The sequence below is a fragment of the Anomalospiza imberbis genome, chromosome 9 (assembly GCF_031753505.1).
Source record: "Anomalospiza imberbis isolate Cuckoo-Finch-1a 21T00152 chromosome 9, ASM3175350v1, whole genome shotgun sequence".
Taxonomy (NCBI): Eukaryota; Metazoa; Chordata; class Aves; order Passeriformes; family Viduidae; genus Anomalospiza; species Anomalospiza imberbis.
The window spans coordinates 392,806-400,759 of NC_089689.1; the positions used below are offsets into that span (position 1 = coordinate 392,806).

At 53.6% G+C, this 7,954-nt stretch overlaps 1 long non-coding RNA gene across 1 annotated transcript; it reads right to left on the reverse strand.

Annotated features, from left to right (window-relative positions):
* Positions 1 to 600: 600 nt before the first annotated feature.
* Positions 601 to 1,738, reverse strand: LOC137478948 (uncharacterized). The gene is made up of 3 exons (XR_011001892.1): positions 1,247 to 1,738; positions 825 to 891; positions 601 to 732 (listed from the first exon to the last, which is right to left on the reverse strand). It is a non-coding gene; the product is annotated as an uncharacterized lncRNA (long non-coding RNA).
* Positions 1,739 to 7,954: the final 6,216 nt, after the last annotated feature.

Here is a 7,954-nt window from a genome sequence, read left to right on the forward strand (position 1 = left end):
GATTTTTGGGGGCTCAGGGGAAGCTTCTAACGCCACCCATGACCCCCTCCACAGTGCCCTCAGGGGCAGAGAGACACCAGAACCCCCGGTGCCACATTGGCCGTGTGAAGGTGAAGAAGGCAGGTGAGCCCCATTCCCACAGGTTTGGGGGTTCCCTGCCCTGGTACGCCCAATAAACCCCCAGGCACCCCTATAGATTCCCTAGCCCCCCCAACGCTGTCCTGGGTCCCCCAAAACATCCCACAGACCCCCGGACCATTAAAGACCCCCCAAAGCCCAAGGGTCCTGCCAAACCCCTTCCTGGACCCCCAATATCTTTCACAGATTTTCCTCAACACTCCTAGAGTCTCCCCCAAAAATCCCACAGACCTCTTCTAGACACCCTATAGACACCCAGTGCCCTCCCAACCACTCCTTATTTCCAGTACAACCCATACACCCCTCAAATCCCTTCTGCAGCCTCAGAGCCCCTCCAAACACCCCACAGACCCTCACGGATCCCTGAGAGACACCCAGCACTCCATCAAAGGCCTCTTTTGAGCTCCCAGAACCCCCAAATGCTCCTGGGGACATTTGGGGGGAGAGGGGATTGGGGCAATCCCAAAGGTGGGGGAGGTAAGGGAGGGAGTTTTGGGGGGTCTCTCCACCTCCCTGGTACAATTTTGGGGCTTTATTGGCCCCACCATGGGTTGGGGGTACGCAGCTGGGCATTCCAGTAGGGTCTCGATGGCCCTGGGAGGGGAAGGAAGAGCAAATGGGGAGTTAGGGGTACCTGGGGAGGCACAGGGACAGACCCCTGAAATTTGGGGGCGGGGATGTGCTACTGAAGGCGTCCCCTTACGACCTGGCGGTGGCATTGCAGCATCCAGAGGAGGGGGTCCCCAAGAGGGCCTCACGCCCAAGGGGCTGCACGTCATAGGGGGTGCCAGTCCCACAAGTGTTCCCCCAGCCCCACAAGGGATTTCCTGAGCCAGAGGTATCTCCCCAACCTACAAGGTCCCCTGGCCCAAAAGGGCACATCCAGGCCCACAAAGATGCCTTATGATCCTCAATCACCCCCCAGCCCTTGAGTGTCTCCCTGGCCGACAAGTGACCCCCATGACCCCAAAGAGACTCCCATGACCCTCAAGTGACCGGATGACCCACAAGTGACCCAATGACCCTCAAGTGGTCTCCTTGCTCACAAGTGACCCCATGGCCCTCAGGCGACACCCCATGACCCTCAAGGGCTCCTCTAGTGCCTCACCCAGTGGCTGCTGCAACAGCACCCCCTGTAGGGCTTCACATGCACTGCTCCTGATTGGCTGTGGGGCCTCACGGGGGTCACGTGACCTCAAGCCTGGCCGTCCCCGGTGCAGGGGCTCAGGAAGTGCCTCCCTTGCAGGCTGCAGGGCATCCTGGGAGTCACGTGACTTCCAATATGGTGCACACCACAGAGCCCCGAGGCAGTCATGTGACCCCCAAAATGGCTCCTGCAGCAAAGGCTCATGGGACTCTTGCTTCCCAGAGGGTGGTGCCCCCTGGTGCAGAGGTGCACATCAACTGCTGCTGACTTGCCACGGGTCATGGTGGGAGTCACATGATTGTGAGTATAGAGCCCCCTGCAGGGTATCCAGAGAGCTGCTCCTCATTGGCCAGAGGGCCTTGTGGGAGTCATGTGGTCTCCAACATGGATCCTGCCCCAAGGGTTCCTGGGAGTCAGCCTGGGGTGAAGAGGCCCCTTGCTGCTTGCAGAAGTGTCTCCTGATTGGCTACTGGGGGGGGAGGGGTCCTCCGGTGGGTCACGTGACTGCCAGGGCAATGGCTCCTGCAGGACCCCGGGGGGGATCACATGACCTCCCCCGTGGCACTCCCTGCTGGGAGCCCTGGGGAGCAGCACAACCCAGCAGGGCCCTGCCCACCAGGGGTGTGTCCAGCACTGGCTCCTCCCCTCGGCACCGCCTCAAGCACCATTGGACAAGGGGGTCATCGAGGGTGGAGCTGCAGGGGACAGAGCCAAGCAGAGGCTTTGCCCACTCTGGCTAGCAGGGGCGGGGCCTGAGCAGGGCCTGGCTGTGGGGGAGGAGAGGCTTGGGGAGGGGCAAGGACGCCTGAAATGCTGACCCTGTTCTGACCCCGTGGGGCTGGTGGTCTCGGGAGGAATTTGAGGGGCTGCAGGATGCACTTATGAGCAGAATGGGAGGTCCGGGGCATCACCTGGCATCAGGTGGGGTAGTTCGGAGTCCTCGAGGCACTCTTGGGGAACACTGGGGCAAAGGAGGGAATTGGCAGGCACTTAGAGATCTGGAGGGACATTTGGGGGTCTGGGGAGCACTTGGAGTCCGGGACAACACTGAGGGAATGGGGGAGCAGACTGGGGCCTCCAGGGGGCACTAGGGGGTCCCCAGGGGTACTTGAGGACGGGCTGCTCTCCCACCTCCTTTGCACCAGATGCTCTGTTGGCTGCTCCAGGCTGAGCCTCTGCAGGAGGTATGCAGGAAGTGACACGGGGCCCTCCCGAGCCCCCCAGATTCCCCCCTCAGTCCCCAGGCCTCACCCGCTCCATCACCCTTGCTCTCAGTTGGTTTCGCCCCAGCACTCCAAGCTCAGGCGCTGATTGGTTAAGGGCGGGGACGGGTGGACGCTGCAGCCAATGGGAGGCAGGGGAAAGCGGAAAGCAGTGGCGCCAAGCACGGTAGGGGATGGGTTGGGTCCGTGGGAGGGCTTTGGGGATTCCCGGAGGGGTTTGGGGGCTGTGGAGGCACTGAGGGAAGCCCTGGAGTATAAATGGGGGTCCCTGGAGGGTTTGCGGGTCTGGGGCCGCTGAGAGATGCCCAGAAAGTTCTGGGGGTCACTGGGGTAGTTTTGAGGGTCCCAAAGGGGTTTTTTTTGGGATCCCCAGGGAAAGATTGGGTGGAGGGAGGTTAGTGGTTCTGAGTGTCCTAGAGGGGACTTGGCGGTCCAGGAGGGTTGATGGGGTCCCCATGTGGTTCAGGAGGCTCTCAGGGTGGTTAAAGTGGCAGAGAGCTGGGATCCTACTGACAGAGACCCCTAATCTTCCCCATGGACCCCCCAAATCTTCCCTAGAAACTCCAAACCCTCCCAGGAACCCCCAGTTTCCCGACAGGACTCTCTCAGCTCCCTTTAGATTGGTAAGCCTATTCAAGGGAAAACCAAGGCTTACCAATCTAAAGATACAAAAATTGGCTGGCACATAAACTTTCTAACACAATTTGAAGCATTGAAAGCAGGTGTTCTTTATCTATGCAGGACACGCTGAAGGATTTCTCCTTTAATCTGATGTGTGCAGTGAAACTTTACCACAGGGTATGGTCCTGGAGTGACCATGAATGGGTCTCTGGTGTTCATATTCACTGAATGCTTCCATATTAAAAGCGACCTTTCCTTGAATGTTTTCCTTAAGCATGCACTGTCACTTCTTGTTACGTAACTTGACAAAACCCCCACTATATTCCTCATTACCTATTTGTCCACTGTCTCCAGCTATGCTTGTGATCCTCTGTGCATATCTTTACATCCTTTTAGCTTTTTTGCCAGTTAGTCTTTAAGCTCCATCCAGCACCTTCAGGACAACTGAAAATTTCTCTTTGTGTCATTTATCAGGTGCCCCAAAACCCTTCCAGGGACTCCCATCACCCCCCAGGGACCCCCATCTCCCCATAGTGAATTTGTGATTTGGGAGGTTCAGAGGGCTGAGGGGATCCCTGGGTAGTTTGAGGGGATCCTCATCTGGTTTTGGGGGTCCCTGGATGGCTTTGGGGGAGGGGTGTCTCTGTCTCTGGACAGTTTTGAGGATCTCTGTGGGGTTCAGGGTTTCCCTATTTTTATGTCTTCATTTTAAGGCATAAGCCCTTTAATTTCTTGTTAGCCATCATCTCTCCTGGCTCCAGCTGGTTTTCTTCAGCTTTTTCAGTTATTTGGGCCAGAATTTTCCATTCCCTGGAATTCCCCATTATGACTTGAGTCATTAATTTTGGGTAAAAAACATCTGGATTTGGTCTTTCCTTTCCCCAGTGTCATGGGCCCAGAGGTTACCATGGGTACAGCAATTCTGAGATTTCAGGGTGTTATAAATGAAAAATGATCCAGCCAAATTAAAAAAATAAAAAGAATTTATTTTAGCAATAGAGATCTAACTTAGCCAGCCACAAGGAAAAGGACAGTGCTGAGCCCGGGATCGGCGCTGGGTGCAAGACACAGAGATCAGCCTCAGCAGAGGTTTCACTCTATGCTCCCACACCACCATCCTGGTACAAGCGATTTTTATAGGGAAAATTTTGCCTGAAGTTAGGATTTCGGCATTCAGTCCTTTGTTTCATTCAAAGCCCCATAAGTTGATGAGATTTCCTTCTCGGCGACAAGGCAGAAAAATTCGAAGTCCAGTGTCGTTGAAACTCTTGATGAAATTTACGGGAACAGAGTATTCACATGTATCGGCCCGGGCGGGGGGGGATGTTCCTGATGTCCATCTCGGGTCGTTTACGCGATGATCAGCACCTGGGTGTCTCCATATCGCCTCAGATAAGGCCCATTTCCTGGCAAGCCACATCCCCTTGCTTGTAAATCAGGTTTCAACACACATTTAGTTTTGCCTGAGAAGGGGAGGCTTCTAATGCCAAAAGGTACATTCTAACAACTATTTTATATATATATATACATATAAATAATGCAAAAAAATGGCACGAATTATACTTGTTACATATAACAAGGGAATTTAGAATGGTTGCCATGGGTCCCACACGTGTTGTGACATCCCTGTGGGTCCCACACCTGCCATGACATCTCTGTCACTCACATCTATCAAGATGTCCTTTGGGTTCCATTTCCCATCCGTGACAGGATCCAGCTGCCAGTTCCCAAATTCTCTGGAACTGTGGGTCACGCCCCCCTGCCTCCCTCCCCCCACCCCCATCCTGAAATTCTGCTGAATCTGCCAAATCTTCATGGTTTGGCTGTGGCTTGGGTATTTTTTATTTGGGTGTAAAAAGAGTGACTTTTGGACAAACACTCCATGTCTGCAGGGGCCGGGAATTCAAGAACCAAGGGGCCAGTGAGTGGGGAAGAGTGGGGAAGCTTCATTCCCTGTTTATTCCTGGTTTTCCTTATTGTTAGTGATGGGCAGACACTGAGGATTTTTTCTGCCCAAATTTCAGATTCTTTTACCCTGTCCCTTCCCCAGTTTGATGCCTTTTGCCCCCTTTTCCCCACAAGTTTCATAATTTCCATGCCACAGACCCCCCAGGAAACACAATTGCCACCCCTGTGTTTCCATGTCACACATGGCAACTGTCCGGAGAAAATCTGCCACGGTGACACTCTCCTCTCCATGTCACAGTGCTCTCACCACCGTGCATGGACAGACTGCTCATAGGGCTCCTTTAGGATGCTTTGCCATGGACCAAAAGAGACAACAGTTCAGTTTTTCATCTCGGGATTACAGTCACCCCCATTTTCCCCTGGGGCTGAGGGTCCAAGAACAGAGATCTTCTTCTCCTCTTCTTCTTCCTCGAAGACAGAGGGCTTCTCCACACCTTCTTCAATTTTCCTCTGTTCTCTCCACTCCTCTGTTGGTAATCACTGAAACAGGTCTATTGGCTTACCAACGCACCCCCCTAATTGCAGCCTCTGTCAGGAGAATTTGGCTCAGTCTATGGCTAATAAGAAAAGTCCAGCCACAAGCCACTCCATCATCTCCTTCCAACTCAACAATTTTCTCTTCCATCATCTTGGATCCCAGACTGTCTCTCTTCTACTTCAAATCAAGGAGGAGTGATATTTTACAAAGCCTTCATTTCCCAGGAAAGGGTTAAAAGTTCAGACTCCCTGGATGGCTGAAATCACTGCCCAGCAGCCAATTCCCAAGGCCAAGGCTGGGCGCCTTCCCCCCCGCTCCTTCTCCTCCGCCGGCAAAGTTACAGGTGCCGTCCTGACTGTGTCTCTTCCCTCTGGGGTGGGGGAATGACAAAGGCATCTCCGCTTTTCTCCACCCTTCCGTCCACAGGAGCTGGCTCGGTTCCAGTCCTTCTACCCCTCAGCTCACCTCGACCAGGCCGCATGGCTTCCCCTCCCCCACCCAGCCCCATGGCTGGGCAGGTGAGATCTGCACAGCACCCTGACCGGAATCAAAGAAAGCAAGCTCTTGGGAGTTCCTGCTTTTAACCCCCTGTGTTTTCAGAGGCGTATCCATACCTTCAGTGGTCACTTTAGGTGCCAATATCCAAACTTGACCACTGATTGGTTTGATCTAACTTCCTGAAAACATTCACTTCCATGTCAAACCACGACAGTGGGCAACGCTCTGTGGCCTCTGCGGCAAATACGATGGTCTCACTGGCAACAACCTGCAAGGCCCTGATGGGACGGTGACAAGCGATGTGCAGGCACTGGCCGAGGCCTTGCGCACGCCCGACATCACCCAGGTGGGTGATACCAGGGGGACACTGGGGGAGGGGGGGATTGGGGGATTTGGGTGTCTTGGGGGTGGCACTAGGGGGAACAATGCCAAAAAAGGGGAGAAAATTAGCCTAAAAAAGCGGGAAAGAATTCCCCAAAGAGGGGAAAGAAGGCCCAAAAGATGGAAGAGACTAAAAAGGGAAAAAGGAGTTCCCCCAAAGGGAGGAAAGAGCCCTGAAAAGATGGAAAAGGAGACCAAAGAGAGGGAGAAGAGCCAAAACTGGGGAAAGGACCCCAAAGTTCAGGAAAAGAGACCGAAAAAGGAGCAAAAGCACTGGGAAGAGGGGGGAGTAACCCCAAAAGATGGGAAAAGAGATCCGTAAATGAGGAAAGGAGGCAACAGAGGAAAAGAACTGAAACAAATGGAAAGAGATCAAAAAAGCATAAAAGGTTGGGGGAAGGTGGAAAGAACCACCCAAATGAGAATAAAAACTCAAAGGGATGGGAAAAGACACTAAAAATGGGTGAAGGACCCAAGAATGGGGGAAAAGAATAATAAAAAGTGAGCAAGAGTACAAAAAAAAAAGGGGGAAGGAGAGACGAAAAAGACGCCAGAAATGTGGGAAAGACCCCCCCACAAAACGGGGAAGAAGGGTGGGAGAGAAGCACAAGAAAAGGGGGGAAAAAGAGTCCAAAACAAGGGAAAAGTGAATAAAAACGGGGGAAACAGTCTCTCAAACTGGGGGAAAAGATCAACAACAGTGAGGAAAGAGTTCAAAAATGGGCATGACAAATCCAGAAAAGGGGGAAAAGACCCTAAATTGGGGGAAACTGTCACAAAATCCCCCTCGATTTTGTCTTTCTCCCAGTGATGTGGAAAACTGACATTTCACCTGAGTGGCTGCACCCTATCCCTGACATCATCCTTAAATAGCCTCAGATCCAGAAAACCTGGATTTTTATAAGACCCAAAACTGTGCTTTCATCCCCAAAATAAAAGCTGGGAGAAAACGCCGTTTGCCGGTGATCTGGGATAAAATCCTGGGAATTCTGGCAAAACAGAGTGTGGAAATATGCTGGGGGGGGCTGGGGGGCAGCGGCGGGGCGGGGAGGGCTGTTCCCACCCTGCTCTGCCACGTGCGGTTCCGTGTCCCCCCTTCCTCTGCCCCCCCCATCGGTCAATATTTCCCAATGCCTGAGTCCCATGGGGCGGGGGAAGGGCGAAGGGGAAAATTCAGATGTTTAGTGCCGGGGAGGGAGAGGGGAGGGGGTTCCCAGACATCCGAGTCCACCAGGGGAGGTGTGTGCTACGGCACACATGGAGGCGACCCCTCACCAGTATCCCCAGTTCCTCCTAGTACAACAACCCCTTACTCCCCCAGTCTCTTCCAGCCTCCCTCAGCTGGCCCCAGTATACCCCGATTGTCCCCACTCCCTCCCAGGGCATTCCAGTCCTCCCCTACTATTCCCCATGGTGTTCCCAAATCCCTCCCAGTTTGTCCCAATCACCCCCCAATCCCTCCTCCTGCATCCCAGTGTAATAGATAAGAGAAGTCTCTTT